We start from the raw sequence: 20,202 nt of genomic DNA on the forward strand, positions 1-20,202 counted from the left end.
GAATATAGACAAAATCATTCCAATAAAATAACACCCGCTGGGAACACATTTAGGCATATATACACACATGAATAAATAAGGCACTGTTACCAAGCAAAGTCAAAATCTACACACGGAGCATCAGGATACATTTCACGAAACCTATCTAAACACCATGAGAGTACATCAGGACAAGTACCCCTCTTGATCTGAGGAATGGTGGCGTAGGAAAGCCTCCAACACTTGATCAGGAATCTCCTCTGAGAAACGAACCTTCGCGCTGGCATCCGTATCAACCACCGCATGGGGGGCGCGGCGGGCCCAGCGCGCTCTGCCAACGCCACACGGAATCCCAGGCGATCACCCGTCCAAGTACTATCCGTGCCCGGCGCTGCTTAACTTTCGTGATCTAACGGGAACGAGTGCACTCAGCGCGGCCAGGGCATTGCCTACTTTCACTTGAACTGTAATGCATTTAACTATGTGTACTGCTTCTCCTGCGACCAAAGCCATGTGTCCTGGAGTTTTGGTTATTGCATACGCAAATTCATCAGGTAATATAGTTGCTAGACTTAATGCATTCTCTATTATTTTCTTTTCCGAGATGCATCTTAGTGTCAATATATCCTGATAGAGTGCCGTTATTTGCCTTCTGGCAGTTTTTCTACGTAAATGAATTTTGAGATAACGTATGCGAATATATCCAAATTTTCGACTGCTGTTTTACTTTTGCGTATAAATGTATTTCCTTTAGTCGTTTCTAGGAGAAAGAGCTTGGGGTGTTCTATGGATAACAGGGTGTATCCGCACAAAGGCTGTTCTCCAGCCTTGGTTAGCACAAAGGTTATTTCTTGAGTCGTAAAGGCAAAACCCGGTAGCGTCGGGTTGCTATTGGTTTTTATTTCTTGAATTTTTGTGGCGATTCCTCCGTACAAGACGTCATATCGGTCGAACTTACATAGGAATGGTGGATGTGGCTGCCAATAGGTGTATCCATCTTCTGAATCCAAACAAGTTCCTTTATTAATAGCGCATGCGCCATTAAACTTATTTAACGAATAGTAAGTTTAATGAATAGTATGATTTACGAATAATAAGTTTAATGAACGCTATTAACAACGTTTTTGTGTTCAAACGAATCCACGGTCAACGGGATAACTCTTTACTAAGCGTAGGCTAATCTTAGGCGCAAAAATGCGATTGTTGAAAATGCTCGATGTGTCACTCTCCAAGACCAGCCTCGTGGAGATTTTTCTCGCTGTACGATTGCATTTGTTTTCTATACTCGTTTGGAAGCATCGAGAAAGTTCCAAACGCCGTTGCTAGGCAGTTTCTGCCTGAAGTTTGATACATACTCGTTGGAAACATCGAGAAAGTTCCAAACACCGTTGCTAGGCAGTTTCTACCTCGAGTTTGATTATTAATACAATGTATGTCCCATTGTATCGGCACCTCCGAGGCAACATCACACGTGGCTAGGCCCGCTCCCGAGGCCGCATGCCGCCACTACCACATTTCTCGGAAAACCCATACAACCACTCCAGACCTCCGTTAGGCAAAACGTCCATCCCGTGACCGTGGCTACGTTCGGCGACCAATTGTCACCTCGAACCCAATCTCGCTATCACAAATCTTGAACAATTACAGCTAGGATAAAATCTAGGCTAGAGTAGAGGATGTTCCCAAAATTTCCAAGAAAAGGCTTCGGCTTTCCTTTCATCTCCGATATATATGAAAAAAAGATAGGCGAATAAACAATACTTTATTCAAAAGGCGAAGTTACACTTCAATAGCAAAATACAGACTGACTTACTTACTAAAGAACTGGGATCTTTGCCTCCTCACTATGATTCATATATCTCACGGGTGGGAGTTCGGTTACTGTCTATTCTCATCGCTATCGCATGACCAGGTGTTGTATGCATATCCTGAGGTCGGCGGATTCCTGGCTTCTGGGCGACGTTACAAACTGATCGATCCCCTGATTTCTGTTACCATAATAGGGGTGGTTCAATTGAGTTTACACTAAATTAACAGGTATAAATTAATGTTTATTTCAACAACTTCGTAAAGAGATAGTTACGCTGGTGCGTATGTACAAGTTAAGTAAGCGATTGATTTAAGGGAAGAAACCCGATAAAGGTATGTTGACTATTCTAACGATGAAAAATAAGTAAAGTTCTGTGACGATGCTCTGTCGGAGGAAAGCTAGTGATAGGTGTGCCTAACCATCGGATTTGTTGATGATAATGTTGGTTAGGAGAGCGAGGACAGTAGACATTGCTTCTGATTGAAATTGAACTTCGTATAAGTTGATGGAAATTTTATTGTATAAATCCAACAGAGTGTCGGTTCAAAGTGTTACAACAGAATAATGTGTTGAGCGCTAATTTAGGAGGGTTTTTATATGGAGGTTTTAGTCCCTTTGGAGGGGCTGTTTTGTTATTATTTCGATAGCTATGGCATGCAGAATGTTTCCTCTACTTTATTACTGTTTCTGAGCGGGTGGCCTTTCTTGAGCGTGTGACACTTCCACCGGCATGTCGGTTGACGTCCACGGTTCGGCTAGCGAAAAAAGGAATAAATCGTAAAACTAAAGGATCGTTCAAAATTGACACTTTATACGTTCGTTCAAGTTTGTATAACGAGATTACGATATTAATTACACTATGTTACGTAGATATTAGTCTATATTCATTATTTACTGAAACTGTAGTAAGACCGACTAAACTTCGATTTTGATGTTCTTTGCGTATGTCGTGCAAATCTATATTTTGAAAAATCTTTTCCTATCCATACAAGGACTGAACTTGCTTAATTTCCGAGATATTCGCGAAAAACTGCCGGTATCGCTTGAATGAATTCTGCCTATAGTTGTGCGTCCGTGCAACCCATGCGTAGGTTGCTACCGGATATAGTATTTTGTTCATAGTATATGTAGGTATGATAGGGGGAGATTGAAAGATTACGGGAGATTAAAAGATTACGGGAGATTGAAAGATTACGGGAGATTGAAAGATTACGGGAGATTGAAATATTATTTAACTGCCAGGTAAAGAGAGACGTCCGCTTGAACTCGCTGACTAAGCCCTCTTGTCTTCATGTAGGCATTCTCTGCAAACACACACATACATTCCTTTATGCAAAAACTGCCTAGGTCGAGTTCACCGTCAAGCCACAAAAACGCGTGTGCTCGGCAAAAACAGAATAAGCCGATGAATCACCAATCAACGAAATAAACTTGATCATTACAATCGACAACATAGAGGAAATTTATGTCGATTCTTCCCTAACAATAAATAATGTCAATGTTTGCGTACATTTATTGTACAATTACATTATTTATATAAATGTTCTTATGCTGTACAATTACATATATGTCGAGTCAAAGTCCGAATCTGGGCCCGAGTCGTCCTCTTGGCGGAGGCTTGGGACAGGTAAGGATTCCTCACTGAAGCTATCCATTTTTTTACTCTGAAGTTATTTTTATTGACACACACAAAAATGTTACAGAGTTGACACAAACTCACAATGATCACACACTCGCGACATCTGTGACGTCGTTCGTGGAAAAATAGGTCTCTCCTGTCTTCCTGTAATTGGGACAAAGACTGTTTATCTGTTGAAGGATTTTAGGTAACTAGATATTAGTGTTTATAACGGTCCTCGGGCTAGCTGATCACGTACTGCGGAGACGTGTTGGCATCTGGTAAACATCCTGCCCGGAGAATAGGATCTGTGTGTGGCGAGCTACGGGACAGAAACCGTTGGAATGTTTACTGCCACGTGCCGCTACAAATCTTTCTTTTAAGGAGAGCTATAGAGTTACTCAATGCCTTTGTTAGACAAAGCGTTCATCCCTTGACCGCGGCTACGTTCGGCGACTAATTGTCGCCTTGAGCCCAAGCTCATTATCACAAATCTCGAACAATTACAATCGGACTGGGTGACTGCAATTGTTTAATTACAGCTATGGTAGATTCTAGATTACGGTGTTAAGGAATTTTTCCGAAATACCAAGGGGAAGGCTCCGATGACCTTTCATCTCCGACATATACTTTAGCCTGCCACGTGATTCTAACAACCTCGATTGAATTTATGTGCAAGTGCAAGTGCATTTTACGCAGTTTATCAATAGTTAGCGACTATCTCCACTCGAATAACTCTACCAGTACTATACAACTCTCAGGGTGCATGCCGTGATCGCCCACTCCTTATAATAATATCAAACAATCCCATTATTTACATCCACAAATTTAAAGCCGTCGCAACAGAATACCCATCCACTAGGTAAGCAAAACAAAATAATACACCCGCCAAGCACGAACGCTCTGTAGATTGTTATCATCTGTTCCATTCGTGCTTTATAGACTAAACACTCATTCGTTAGATATTTAATTATTAAATTCAAATTATAAACTGAATTTCAGCCACTGTCTAATAAATACTGCTCGCAAACCATCTATCATTTCTTAAATCAAATATAAGAATTGTTTATTTTATAAATTATGTTGTGTGTCGAAACACAGCCCACTCAAACATCGTATCGACCGCGTGACATTGATTGTCAACAAGTCCTATAAACTAAGATCTTTCAAATTTCTTTTGTTTTTGATAGACACAACCGCTAGCCGATGAGTTATTCCGGTATATTTGGCTTGTTCTTTGTTATTATACAATTACTGCCATTTTTTACGACTGACCTCCTTTCTCGTAGTGACACGACACTATGCTATATTTAATCAAAGCTCATAATTGTAGCGATAAAATACTTCCTATCAATACAATATTATTTAATACAATAATATAAAATTTAAATATCCTGGTTTAGGGCTGTCAAAGGATATAGGTTTGGGTTTATTAATTAATCGATTCACGCAGATTCGATTTTCGACAATATATTTGATCGCCTCGTACAACACGTCTTAACACACAGAATACACTCGGTCAATTAACACGTGGTCGACTTCTAAGACAAAAGAGCGTCGTTAGAAGTCGTACCAACTTAGCTTGTAGTAACTAGCGATCATGCCAACCTAACATTTTTCAATACTCCCCTTTGATCGTAGTTCCTACAAGCCCCATAGCTTTGGTGAAATACTGAGTCTTAACCCTATTTAAGCCTTTGGTAAGGATGTCAGCGTCATTCTCAGGACTAGGTATATACGTATAATCTAATATCCCCTTCGACACGCAGTTCTTAATATAAAAGTAACGCACTTGGACGTGCTTAGAACTTTCGGCAACTACTTCATCCTTTGACCATGAAATAGCTCCGATATTATCACAGAAAATCTTGCAAGGGCGAGGGCAATATGACAATTGGCCCAACTCCCTTAACAGTAAGGAAATCCACACTGTTTCCCTTGCTGCTTCCTGCATCGTCACGAACTCCGCTTCGCACGTCGATTGAGCTATGATCGGTTGTCTTTTAGACAACCAGGATATTGCACCACCAGCGAGTATGAAGACATACCCGCTCCTGGATTTCCTATCTACCGTACAGCCCGCAAAATCCGAATCTCAAAACGCCTTCAAAGGTTGTCCCGTTGTTTGGTACACTAGTTTTAAGTCTTTGGTTTTCAACCGGTACTTGAATATCCTCTTCACTGCCTTCCAATCGGATACAGTTGGATTTGCACACCTTTGATTTAGTTTTCCTATTGCACACGCGACATTACGGCAACTTACAGTGGTGACATACATTATATGCCCCACAGCTTGTTCGTATAATTTATTGTCGAATAATTTATTTAGCTAGCGGTGTCGACACTCCAACCTCATGAGTAATGTCAAACAGATCCAGCATTTGACCTATCTGTATGGATTGATCAAATATCACAGTGGTGCTGTTTGGCATGCTCAGGCGGATGGATAGAAATTGAGTGTCTACACCTAGTATTCTAACATCTAATTTGTCCTTAATCCTAGTTTTGAATATCTCAATCTACTCATTCGTCCCAAACACAAGGATGTCGTCCACATACACAGCTACAATAAATTTTTTAGACGCATCCACATACACACATGGACCACTCACGCATGGGTTCAGACTTATACCCTTTAAAATACTATTGATGTGCCTAAAACACATTCTCCCAGCTTGTTTCAGTCCATACAGGCTCTTTTTAAGTTTACACACAAATTGAGTTCTGTCCTTCCCTGGTTTGGGAAATTCTGGTTGCTCCATGTATATATCCTCATCCAGAGAACTGTTGAGATACGCACATTCCACATCGATGTGCTCGTAAACCCACCCATTCTCCGCAGATAGAGCAAGCAGAATTCTTAGAGTTCTGCGTTTCACTATTGGACTGAAGGTTTCTGAGTAATCTACTCCAGGTCTCTGCCAGAATCCCCGAGCTACCAGTCTAGCCTTATACCTATCAGGGTCTCTCTTTATCACAAGCACCCACTTACAGTCTATAACGTTTTTATTTAAGTGTCTTTGCACAATGTCCCACACATCTTTTCTTTTTAGATTGTCTAATTCTTTCCTTATTGCATCAGTCCATTTTTGAGCGTCTGGCCCCCTCAGGGCTTCATACACATTCACAGGTACACACACGTTTTGAACTTTGCAAACAGTCGCAGTGTGAGCACAACAATCACATATTCTTGGTTTGTGTAGTCTTGCCGACCTCCTCGGCACAAACGGTACACTCACAGTATTCACTGGATTGTCCTCACACGTTAAACTGTCCATAAAGTAGTCGGTTTCCCCTTCGTCGTTTTCTCCGTCACTCTGTGTCTCGACGTCAGTTTGACCGGCTTCTCCCCTATGTTCAAAGGTTTCTACATCCCATATCCATTCCGAGGACTTATCCTTTATATGGTTCGTTTCCGCCTTAGCGCTCTTGTAGGGAAACGTGTTCTCCTCGAACCTGACATGATAGGATATTATCACCTTTTGGATCTTCGGTAGGTAAATTCTATAACCTTTGACCTGTCTGTCATATCCCACAAATATCCCCTCATCCGCTCTGCTCTCGAATTTTCCTCCGCTTGGACTCTTTAGATACCAGACTCTGCATCCAAACACTCTCAGTCTGTTTATCTCCCCTTGGAGGTCACATCCCTTCCCCTTCCATAATTCCAGTGGGATCTTGTCTCCGATAGCAGTGAATGGAAATAGGTTCCTTATGTGACATGCCGTGTTCACAGCCTCCCCCCACAGATAGTCAGGGAGTCCTGTTTGGATGAGTAAACAGCTAGACATTTCGACCTATTTGCTCGTTCGGAAACCCCATTTTGTTCAGGGTTTCTAGGAACGGTCTTTCTGTGTAAGATGCCTTTCTCCTTCAGATATTTCTCAAAGTTTTCCCCCGTGTACTCGCCCCCGTTATCAGTTTGGAGGGCACTTATTTTGGATTGGTGCAAAGCCTCCACTTCCACCTGGTACTCCTTGAAACGAGAAAAGTCATCAATAAAGGTCTCAAAATAATTACCTCCGCCCAGCCACTTGCATTGAGTTCTGCCACTAATATCGCTGTGAACAATCTCTAAAGGGCGTTGACACATGTGGTGAGCTGTCCTCGGAAATGGTACTTTGGTCATCTTTCCTTTCACGCAGACTCTGCATGGTTCCTCATGTTTCCTCGAGTCCTGTTTCACACTACTTACAGGGATCTTCCTCATCGCATTCCCATGTAGATGACCTAATCTCTCATGCCATGATACGATACTTTTGTATGCCATGGCTTCAATGACCTCAATGTCGTCGTCATCTTTCCCAGGTCTTTCCTGATCATTCTCCACGGAAACGTTTGCTACATGCCTTTCAGATGGTATTGCCTCTAGGTAGTACACATTGTCTCCTACCTTTGAATTGAATATTACATCCCCATCATCATGTGTACTGATGGCCTCATCCCTCGTACATACTGCCAATTGCCTGATTGAGATTAGATTCACATTTAATTCAGGTACCCACAGGACGTTCGACAAGTATAGGTTCCACCCGCCACAGGCCTTAGTCATCTTCACGACGATCGTTCCTTTTCCCTTGACTTCCAGGTACCCCTTACCAATCCTGATCTGTCCAGTTGCAGGCACGAAATCCACGAACCGATGCCTGTCCGGAGTCATGTGATTTGAGGCCCCCGAGTCAAGGTAGCTGATCCTGTCCCTTTCCATGTGGCTGATAGATGATAGAGCTAGCGTGGAGATAAGTCCCTTGGACTTCGGTTTGTCTTCTGATTCTCTCTCCCTTTTGTCTCCTTGGTTTTGGTCCTCCTTATCTCCCTTTCCCTCTTGGCAGTGGTACGACATATGGCCTCATTTTCCACATTTGTAGCACTTCTTATCCTTTTGGTCTTTGTGCTTTGGTTTCGCGCCATCTTTGCTTTGTTGAGGCTTGGGCCTCTATTGTTTCCAGGTCGCCATTGCGTTGTTCTTCTCGGATGAATCCATGACCGCTCGATCTGTTTTTCTTCAAGTAGAATATCGGACTTCACGATCCTCACGGTTAGACTCTTATCGATTCTTATTGTTCCAATATACATTGCATAATTTGGATCCGCCACGAGGCCGGCCAAAACGAAACATGCCATCATGTGGTCTTCAATTTTTAATCCTACGTTGGAGAGCTTGTCGCATAGGTCGTATATCCTCCCGCAGTATGTGGAGATATCCATGTTGGGGGTCTTCTCTATAGTTCCCAGTTCCCGTATGCATAAAACAGTGTCCATCGACGTAGACCTCCCGTGGACGCCCTCTAGCACCTTTCAGGAATCCCTTGCTGTTTTCGAAGTCCTAATTTCCCCAAGATATTCGGGGCGAATATGCCGGGAAGGTACGCACGTGCCATGTTGTCCATCCTCATGCACTCTGGGTTCAACCTTTCTGCTGCCGTAAATCCTGGCTCTATTGCTTTCCAGCAACCCAGGAAAATTAACGAGGCTTCCGTCATTGTCTTCCAATATTCGTAATTCCCCTTTCTTAGGGCCGGCTTCATATCGCTGTCCACATCACCTATTCTTTCCTGGTCGACCATGGCGTGGTCTCTTCTTGGATTATCTCAGAAAACACAAAAACTCAAAAGTAATGCCTTTTATTACCGCAGTTTACTGCCCTGGGCCCATAACCTGTTAAAGGATATAGGTTTGGGTTTATTAATTAATCGATTCACGCAAATTCGACTTTCTCCAATATATTTTGTAATAATATATCGCCTCGTAAGACACGTCTTAACACACAGAATACACTCGATCAATTAACACGTGGTCGACTTCTAAGACAAAAGAGCGTCGTTAGAAGTCGTACCAACTTAGCTTGTAGTAACTAGCGATCATGCCAACCTAACATTTCTCTACAAGGACGACATATCCAGTGAATTAACAGCGCCTGAACAATTGCATCTCCTTAAAATTAACGTGTAAATCTATAACATAAGTAACAAAATTATTATCTAATTTCAATCTAGTACCCAAAAACTGTTCAACATAAATTAACTATGCTCAAAGTGCATTCACTTACAAATGATATCGAGGTTTATGATATTTATTTGCTATATTATTGTTGATATTATTTGTTATAGGGCCAGACCACCGACCTCGGCCAGGACTATCCTGATTCGCCTTCAACATGGCCACAACCAACATAATATTAACTACGATAAAAAACCAAAATTAATAATTTGACTCTAACTATCGCCGCTATAATACGACTGGCCTGTATACATATTAAATAATTTATAGTAAATAACTTGTTTATAAATACACCTTGTCATATTTATCTACACTATCCTTTATCTTACGACCTACACCCACCTTGACCTACATATTATCGTTATTCCTTTATATTGTTCACAAACCGTTATAGCGCAATATTTCCAAATTCTATCATGTTTAATTCGGAAATATTATAATGGAACTTTCGGGCAGCCGACTATATCAGCCCAACTGTCTCGGGGTTCAAAGTAATTTCCTGTGCTCCCAGGTTTTTTCTTGTAACGCGGCTTGGCAAGTAGATAGTTGTCACTGTACGACACTATATAAAATAAATTAGAACCTACTCTAATGTAGCTACAGCTACAAACTCACATCGAAATACTCGAGGAGCGGCCAAATAGATAGAAATAAACTGAAAATACAGGTAAATGCAACCTCACTATATTCACATTAAGGAAAGGTACCACATCTCTTATTATTCTCAACCACCACATCATACAGCAAATAAAAACAGTTAGATAATCAGGTCTTTGCCCGGACCATCTACATCCAGACAAATTTGTTTGAAAACAACACATAAATAAAGAAATCGAGCAAATCAGACTCAAAAGGAAGAAAATGTACTGACTCACTGTAGACATTCTACCAGTGAACAATTACCAGAAAATAAACTATCGCTACATAAAACAAGTTTACTATGGATGTTCGTAAAAACCAGAAATTCGTTCGAAGAATAGAAAAGCACTGATCTGGTATATGGTCAGTTATGACCATAGAATAGGTGCTAATGGGTCGATGTAGATTAGCGGTGAATTCGCATATAGTACAGATATACACATTTACATTATACAGAGTGTTTTTTCAAATTATTCTTTCGGATAATCATTCCGATGAAAACAGTTCTTCTTGTACAAAAGCAACAAAGCTTTTTCGTAAGGTGAAAATGCGTCGTTCAAAAGACAATTTTTTTTCAAACGATGAAATTAAATGCAAATTTATCTTCATGCTTCATGGTGAATTTCACATTGTTAGATTTGTAACCAATCAGGCCAAAGAAAATGCTGATGCTCTGATTGTAAACACAGTCAATCGATTTTCTAATGAAAATAAATCCGTTATCATTGTCGAATAAGATATTAATTTCTTAATGTCATTATGACGATCGATCAGTTCGTCGAAAACGACAGGACCGAGGAAAAACTGAAGCAAGAAAGAGAAAAGGATAATTCGAACTTATTTAGTGATTAAGCTCAATTAAGCGGTTCAATATAACAGAATCCTTTATTTTGTTCTTTATTTTTCAAAATACTTCTAATTTCACAAATAAATTTGAAAGACGTATAAAATAATTATATTTAAAATAATATAAATTGATAGTCTCGTGATTATCGCATTCTCAATTTAGTTTTCGATATATTTATCCGCGAATCGACGAACTTTAGTGCAAATAAAATTATTATCATGTAACTACTGTGGGGCCGCGCCTTCGACAAGCTTGAGAAGTGTTTATCCAGCGAATACCACACGCATGTAAATACACCGTAAATAAGCCGCAATAATTACAAAAGATGAGGTTAGAAAGGAGTTAAGAGTGAAAAATTTGAGTGCACTCGTAGGTTACACGCGAAATGATTAGCATAAAATAATAATTGTTCTATTTCGAAAAATAATATCAATTATCAATTCGTTCAGTATTTGTATAATTAACTTGTTTTTATTTCAAGCAAGCTATTAAAAAGACTAACCCTAACGCAATACATTGATGACATTTACATTTAATTGGTTTACAATAGACATTTCTTACAACCTATGCAGTTATGCACGGGACATTGAGTTAACCCAATTCTCGTTTATATATACTATAAACAGAAGATAAGAGATAGATTTGTGGTGGACTTGGGCAACCAATACTGACCCATACGCTGCCTCAGCACACAACTATAGGCTGACTACACTATAGTACTATCGACAGTTATTTGCGAATATCTCGGATACTAATATATTCAATATAATAATATATTCGGATAATATATTCAAAACCCATCGAAATCGAAGAGGAAGTAATTTTTTTCCACAAGTCCACTCATTATCATATGTTTATCTATGGTTTAATTCAGTACCTATATATATTCCTCTATACATATGTAAATAATAAATCTCTGAGATAGAAATACTCGTAGAGTTGCAAGCATTATAGATGTCCGACGTCCAATTAAAAAAAGTTTCACGCATCTCAATAAAAAATCAATAGATAACAACGTACTGCTCCCAATCTACATAGTCCAAGTATTCTCTCATAGCAATATTAGTAACTTACCAAAAATTAGCCGTCTGAATTACTTTAGGGTAAAATGGGGAAAAACCAGAAAAAATTACATGACGCAATGCCACAAATGCCAACTGTTATGTCATATCTCACAAAACTGTAACCTTAATTATCGGTGCGTAAAATATATTGAGTCGCATTGACCAGGCAAGTGCAAAATAAAAAAAGAAGACGCGGAAACAAAGACAAAATCAAACCTGCGACCCCTCCTATCCAACATAAGCTAAGTATTCGAAATAGTCATAAACAACCCCCTAGTCTCCTTGCGCACAAAAAACAACGTAATCCAACACAATCAAATCGGCTTCCGACACAAACATTCCACACTGTACGCAATAAATAAACTAACGTCAGACATCTGGTGGGCTCCCAATGCAAAGCAGCGGGTAGCCGCCTGCCTTGAAAAAGCATTCGATATAGTAAAAATTTTCGGCCTTATATACAAAATATGTATTTCTTTGGGCAATAAACGTTATAATTAAAATTAAAAAAGCACTCGTTTTCGTTTGATCACGAAAGTTAAGCAACGCTAGGCACGAATGGTACTTAGATGGTTCACCGTTTGGGAACTCCGTGTGGTATTGGTTTTTTCATTTTTACAATTTTTTTTTTTTGCTTTCCTTAATAATCTATTTTTAATAATCTATAATATAAGCATCGAAAAAAAGAAATATTTTAGTACTACGCGACTATTGCCATACATTGTATCATTCTCATTTTTACATACATCTGTTTTTTTAATATTCTTTTTTTCTTGAATATTAAGAGCAAGTAACAAAACTACTTACTTCAGCTAACTCTCATACCACGTTGAGTGCACTCGTTCTCGTCCGACCTCACATCATCGTCATTAGCATCTCGAGTATCTAATTACTACGGCTACTTGTCAAATTCTGTAATAATCATATTTTCACTAGTAAATATCTTCTCTATTACATAACAACAATGATTAATCCAAATGAAGATTCGTTACACTCACCTAACCCTAATCATAATGTGAACCCGACATATATATGCTCGAAATAATATATATATTAAATATAGATACAAGCATACAAATAAATTAAAATAAACGTTCCAGCAAGTGTTTTAAGGATTTGCCAAAGTTGATCTATCTTCGAATAAAAGGAGTTAGCATGATTTAGCTCACGATTAAAGCAATATGTGTTGACCGGTGTAGAATAAATTGTTGGTTCTAAGACATCTTAAAGGGACATTAAGAGAAAATTGCTGGTTGACTACTATTTTGGTGGTGTCTACTATTTTATTTACAAATAAGATGCCAAACATTATTCTCTTAATTTTATATAAAATATAAAAAAAGGATTTATATGTTTATGATACCAAACATACTTTTGCATGAATATAACGAAAACTAAGACCGAGCATTCGTATCTATAAGAAAATGTTCAGAATCATGATCTCACGATATATTTCAAGGGCATCGAAATCGATGAGCAAGTAGCTCTTCGACAGGTTCACCTGCTCTAATAATGACATTTTATTAAATTTTTAAGACGTCGTATTAAGAAAACGAAAATTTGTTATGCCTATGAAGCGGAGATACACGTTCGCATAACACCGAAGTTATCTTTTTCAAAAAGCACTTTTTAGTTATGACTGATCAGAGAATATTTTCAATCGGAGAAAGGTTCATGCAAATTGAGCATTGAGCATGAGTCTGTACCATTCAGATTTCTATATAACATAACAATACTAAAAAATATGAAAGCACAAGAACCGATTAAACACCGTATGAATTTGGACATTATTTTAGAAAATGAAAATCATCGAAATGTAGATAGAAGCGATATGCTTAATGAAATAAAAATATTTTGTGACATATACAGTAAAAATTTGTTGTATATAACAGCAATGCAATGTTCGAATATGATACATAAAATTAAGGATTTATTTTCCAATTTTATGTTACTTTAAGAATATTACTAATTATTCCAATCGCTTCTGCAGGGCATGCTTTCTCTAGATTAAAATTAATTAAAAATTATATACATTCTACTATGTCTCAGGGAAGACTATCTAATTGATTATTTAATTTGAATAAGTTATGTGAAAATTGAAATTACGAAGATATAATTGTTGATTTTGCACGAAACAAAGCGAGAATAATAAACTTTATGAAATAATTGTACCTCACTAAGTTCCAAAATAATAAACATTTCAGATACGGGTATTTTTGTTAATATGTACTCAATCATCGAGTCATTATTTTGTTATTATTATTACTAAAAACTTTATAATTAGAATAGGAATAAATTTTCGTCAAAGAAAGTTATGAGCTACAGAGGCACATGTCTTTTCTGTTTCTAATTTGTAATGCTATACATGTGTATAATAATATTATTTTGTCAGAGCGAGACTTTTAAATATAATGTATGTAAATATGTAATTTTAAAAATAAGATTTTGTTTACAAAAACTGTTTGTTATGGGACTAGAAACATTCTCGAGGACGTAAGGTTCTAAACAAACGTTCTCCTTTCTCATTGAATGTCAGAGATAGGGATACCTGACACGAAATATCAAGGTCTAATATCGACAGTCAATAAGGAATAACGAATAAAATTTTATCAGCTATTAGATTTTCATACCTTATTCATTTTTCTTCCTTTAGGAAAGACATTTATTCTTCCGCTTTTATTCAAAATTATTATTTGCAATTGATTTTAGAGAAAAACTTTCCATTAGTCTATTTGCAATAAAAAGATCCTTCCCTTATGAATCTTATGAATCGATTTGCAACTGACAACTAAATTGTAATAAAAGAACATAATGAACGATAAATCCAAATTCGTAATCTAGAATATTGTATAACTGTTACGTGTTTTGAATGTAGGTACACACACATGTAATATATTTTGCATATGCACACATTTATATATTTTATTTTATATACATTTACATATTTTAACATACTATTTACACATAAAATTTCGCATTATAATAATCGTTATATATAGTAATCGATATTAAAATAATTATTAAATATTTATTTATTTAATCCTAAAATTGAAGTACAATTATGAAAATGTTAACAAAAGAATTACGTTTAGATTTCATAAGCATATCGCAAAGTGACCGATTTAACCAGCGATCGTACAGAGGTCCCACATGTAGTCCTGAAGTATAACCAATCAGCAAACAACGCTACCTCATCGTCGACATTATATCATGCTAGCGCATCATCATAGAGTTTAGTACTGTTTAATCTGTTGAGATAAATGTCATGTTGGTATGATCACTAGTTCCTACATGCGAAGTTGGTACGACTTCTAACGACGCCCTTTTGTTTTAGCTTCTGCCACGTGTTAATTATCTGAGAGTATCCGGTGTGTTCATATGGCTGTACATGGTGGTGAAATACAGAATATAAAAACTGAATCTATGTGAATCAATTAAATATCGAACTCCAAAACCTATTTAATAACAGGGGTAGTGCAGTAACCGAAATGGAAATTATTCTACATGCAAAAGTAAGTCGTAATAACAAATACAGTTTTCTTCTTTTTTTTTTGTATTTTTACTGCATTTTTGATTTTCATATACATAACCGCCTTTCATTAAACGAACAATTTAATTTCTGAAGGATTTTTCATACAAATTTGAATAATAACTGCTATTTTTGATGTCTTATTTCAACCTTTGTCCTTGTTTGGGCTACTGTATCGCTTATTTCTTTTTAATGTTTGCATTGTTCATAGGCTGTACTAATTTTGTGTAAGTAATTTAGAAATATATGAGGTCTTGCAAATCAAATAATTTGATGTAGGAAATTCCTGATTTTCATAAAATAGTTCTGAACTGCTATGACTGCGTGGAAACGAAGAAGTTCGGAAATGAAATATAGAGTAAGTAAACTTCTTCGCAATCGTATGTTGAGAGAATACGGTACATGTTTCATTTCTCCTTTCGTATGATCTTCTTGTAGACTAATCATGTTTCTTCTAATAATCTTTTATTTCACTATCTGATTGGCCACAATTTTTTAAGAATAAATTTTTATAAATTTCTCTTTTGTTAAAGTTATTTTTTCTTTTTTAATTTATCTTTTATTACAGACTGTCACATTTCAATAAGAAAAGTTCTATTTATTTAATATTATTTATGTTTATTTCTACATAGAATTATTTATGGCATATTTATACTTAGGCTAAGTCTTTAAATTTGTTGGTTACTGCAAAACAAACATAACAAAGTATTTAAGTTGTTCTTAGATTATTATAATTTGTGAATTTGTCTGAATTGCTATTCTTCTATGATAAAATGATCTTAGCTTAATGCTGCTTTTGCTTTTTAATAAAATTTGTCAGTCCTTGTAACTATTTTTCTTTGTCAGAAAAAAAATCACCATCCTATTGTTGTTTTTTTAATGAATTTTGTTGTAAATTCTTAATATTATCCAATATATTTTTCTTACACATATTATACATTTTGTTTTCATCTGTTTTGTATTGTATGCTATTTTCTGCATTCACTGATCGTTCTTGTCTCCCAGCTACTCTAACTTTGATTATCCTTTTAGTTATTAATAGCAGTTTCATATGCAAGTAACTTTAATTATTTTTTTCTATATTTTTAGCATATTTATATACTTCACTATAAGTAGATTATTCTATTCTTTCTTCTTTCATCCAGCAAGTATTTGTGTTATTTCTTCTATTATTGTTCAGTTTAAATTTATTATTATTTCTGTACCATCGGCTTCATAACTCTATTTGAGTTTATTATGTGTGTATTACTTCTTGCAATGTTTTCCTGTCTAATTATGTGTTCTCCCATGTTTGCCAGTTTTAACATGTAGTTTATGCCTCATTTTATTATTTTGTGTTCCAAGACTATTCTTATTGCTTTTAATCACATAATCTGGCATTACATGGTATTTCAGTATGTATAAAATTCTTTTTAGGAAATGTGTTTGTGTTTTATCTATTCTTGTTGAGTAGTGGAGAACCCATATTCTGATACCATATACCTACACTGTGTATGGTTGACTTTGTCTTTATGTCAGATTACTATTAAAGCATTAATTTCTGTCCATACCATGAATGTTTTCGCTATAATATAAGTTGGGTTATATATATTTTTCTCCTCGTACAAAATACCAAAGTTGCCTTTGCCAAATCAATTTATATATTGTTCACTACTTGTGAAACAATTGATCACTAAACTCAAAACTGTTATTTTTCGTTCTCATATTCATTTTCATATTCATGAAATAACATTAGAGGATACAAACAATGACCAGAAAAGAGTGATGCCCTGAAACAAAGTTTAATCTATTTATGTTCAATTTCATTTTGGGTTCTTCTACTTTATCTCTTATTTACAACCTTTTTATAATAATAGTTTTCCCTCTCTTTTCTTCTTTTAATTTTGTCTGACTCTTCTATTACCTCACCTTTTTTTGTTAGTTTGCTTCTTTCCTCTGCCCATTTTGCTTTGTTCATCTGCTCATTTTCTTTTCTTTTCTCCTACCTTTTTCTATATTCTGGTATCTTTCTATTATAATATAAAATTTCTCTTAATTAATGATAAATTTTTCTTACCTTCTTTAATTTGTCTTTCATATTCTTTGTTCCCTTCAACATTATATGTACTTTCTGTAGGATTTAAGGTTTGATTTAAAATCATTCCTTCATTTCCTTTATTGTATAACTTATTTTCCTTGCTCCTACTTGTTGTTTGTTTTTTGTCTTCTACTGCTATTTTACACTTTGTAATTTATTTTAGTGACCTTTCTCTTGTGTTTCTTTCTTATTGTTATGGTTACAGCTGCCCTCTTGAGCTTCTTTTATTTTGCTATAGTTTCCTAACGTCTGTCTTACTTTTTCTTGATTTTTTACTAAATTCACTGTCAGAATTTGTATTTTCTTGTTTTCCTTTTATTACACTCTATATTGTTTCCTTAATGTCAATGGCATGAATTTTGCAATTTGGCCAATTGTGGAAATTTACAACTAAACATGAAAAGCAATTAAATAACTCCGGAAATCAATGTATCTGAAATTTTCTTTCAAACCTTACTTTTCATACCATATTCAAGTGTAATTGTGAAATCAATTTTAATTTTTATATCCTTATTTTGCATTATACATCATATATATATATATAATTCTTTGTATCATAATAATATAAGGAAATGACATTTTGATAAATAAACTAAGGAAAATGATTACTATTTTTGATATTTATATATGAATATATATTATTTTGTCATGAAATTCAATGCACACCTCAATTTAAACAAAAAAAGAAAAGGATGTAGAATTTGTTACAAAAGCGGAAATTTTTCACATTTATGCTCCAGGCATGAAACCCATGATATTTTCTCTTCACTTTTTAATTATATTTCCAATTATTTCGATTTTTCTAAATGCCCTTTCACGCATTTTTGCACACGCTATCTTTCCCTTGTTACTATTTCTGTTAGAATGTTAAATTATCTGTTAAAATATTACATTGCCTGTAAAAATTTAAAAAATTGAAAAAAAAGTCTGTTAAAATTCATTTTTTAGGAAATTTGAAGAGTTCTCGTTGCCAGAAATTTAAGGTGAATGGATTTTGTGATATTCAGGCAAACTGACTCCCGAGTAAGATAAAACTTCATAAATTCTTTCCTATGGTGCTTTGGTAAGTTCGTTTCTTTATTCGCTTTTAATTATGGAATGTATTATACCATTTAAAGAAGGTGATAAACTCCATGTATGCGTTATGTTTTCTATGCGTTATTTAAAATTACAAATGAAAAGAATACGTTTCATTTTTGTTTTGTTATATACATATTTGTATTAATGGGATCATAATTCTTGGGATCATAAGATACCAATATTCTGTTTTGAGTGAACCCAAAAAGAAAACAGTTTACCTCACGACGTTTATGAGGTTGAAATTCTGAAGGTAGGTCTCTTTTATCTTTTCTTGTGGTTCTTACAGCTGAGACCTTTGGATTTTAACTCGTAAACAAGTTCGCTTAATGTGCGATTTATAAATATTTACATAGAACTGTCCGGTCAATAAGGTTGTTTTCTTCCTGAAAGTACAAACTGGCACGGTCGAATTACGATTAAATTCTTAGCTCGCGTGCTAACGTCGAAATATCTGCACACGCGAGGTTTTTGAATAATTTCTATCGAATTCATTTTCTTTGAAGATTCTCCACCGGTACAACATTTTGGGACCAACATTTATATTTGATAAAATATTACCAACGCTACCGTATAACATGGCTAAGCGCAAAGCAAAGATAACTTTTATATTATCATTGTTTGAATTGTATGTATTGGGAGAAAGATTATTTATTTCCATTATTACCTTCTTCCCTAACCAATGCCTCATTTTCTTTCATAAATACAAATTTAATGGATCGGCAATAAAATATTGACGAGGGTTCAGATTTTGACCACAGCACTTAATTATATTCATCTAAAAAGCAATTACAAACAAAAGTTCTGTTTCAGATGAACTTTGTGTAAAGTGACTTGGAATCCAGCTTTAACTGGTTTAAAACATGCATGGATTATACTTTTCGCTATTCCTAGGACATTTACAAATTATTGTGTTTGTCCTTCTCAAGTTAGAAATTCCACTTTTTGTGAAAACGCTATTGTAATTACCGAAAACAGTTTATTTAACATTATTTGGTGTCCTTTAGCCTTGTGCCTATTCGTTTCTATACATGACCAACATATTCTTTCTTTTAAACAACAATGTCTTCGTATGGATTAATGTCTTTATGTGTTTCGCTATCTCCATCTCCAATACATGTACTATACTTGGCATGATGTTTCTTTCCTGATCTCATAAACATTTCTGTGATGACATAAGTTTCCACTTTATCAGCACTGATATGGTTTATAGTGCAATTATCTTTGTCACCTTCATACTAATCATTGTACTGTTCTGTGCCCGTTTTATTCTCCCATGCAACGCTGCAAGATTGGGAAACCTAGATTTTACAATTATATCAAGCACATTCTTACTGTGTTTCCCGAGGAGTGTAGCAAGCCCGAACGAAAAATTCAATTCTCTCATTTTCCTGGCGTTCTCTCTTCCGAAACGCTAACTTTTCTTCTGTCTTTTTCGGTAGCTCTCGAAATTGGACGATTAGATACCCGTAAGACAACAGAATGTAAATTTTCCGGACAGCCATAGTATCTATTGATAGCCGATCCCTGAAAAATATCCATTAGCCCACAAAATAATTTAT

The 20,202-nt window shown here is 35.9% G+C and overlaps 1 long non-coding RNA gene and 1 pseudogene across 2 annotated transcripts; one reads left to right on the forward strand and one right to left on the reverse strand.

Moving 5' to 3' along the window:
* Nucleotides 1-311: 311 nt before the first annotated feature.
* Nucleotides 312-429, reverse strand: LOC117215550 (annotated as a pseudogene).
* Nucleotides 430-15,579: 15,150 nt separating this feature from the next.
* On the forward strand, nt 15,580-19,069 carry LOC117215546. Of its 2 annotated transcripts, XR_004489140.1 has the most exons (4): nt 15,580-15,713; nt 15,791-15,844; nt 18,512-18,626; nt 18,930-19,069. It is a non-coding gene; the product is annotated as an uncharacterized LOC117215546 (long non-coding RNA). The 2 variants fall into 2 exon arrangements; XR_004489139.1 differs by lacking the exon at nt 15,580-15,713 and having other exon boundaries at nt 15,723-15,844.
* Nucleotides 19,070-20,202: the final 1,133 nt, after the last annotated feature.

This window comes from Bombus bifarius, unplaced genomic scaffold, assembly GCF_011952205.1.
Source record: "Bombus bifarius isolate JDL3187 unplaced genomic scaffold, Bbif_JDL3187 scf7180000009713, whole genome shotgun sequence".
NCBI classification, from domain to species: domain Eukaryota; kingdom Metazoa; phylum Arthropoda; class Insecta; order Hymenoptera; family Apidae; genus Bombus; species Bombus bifarius.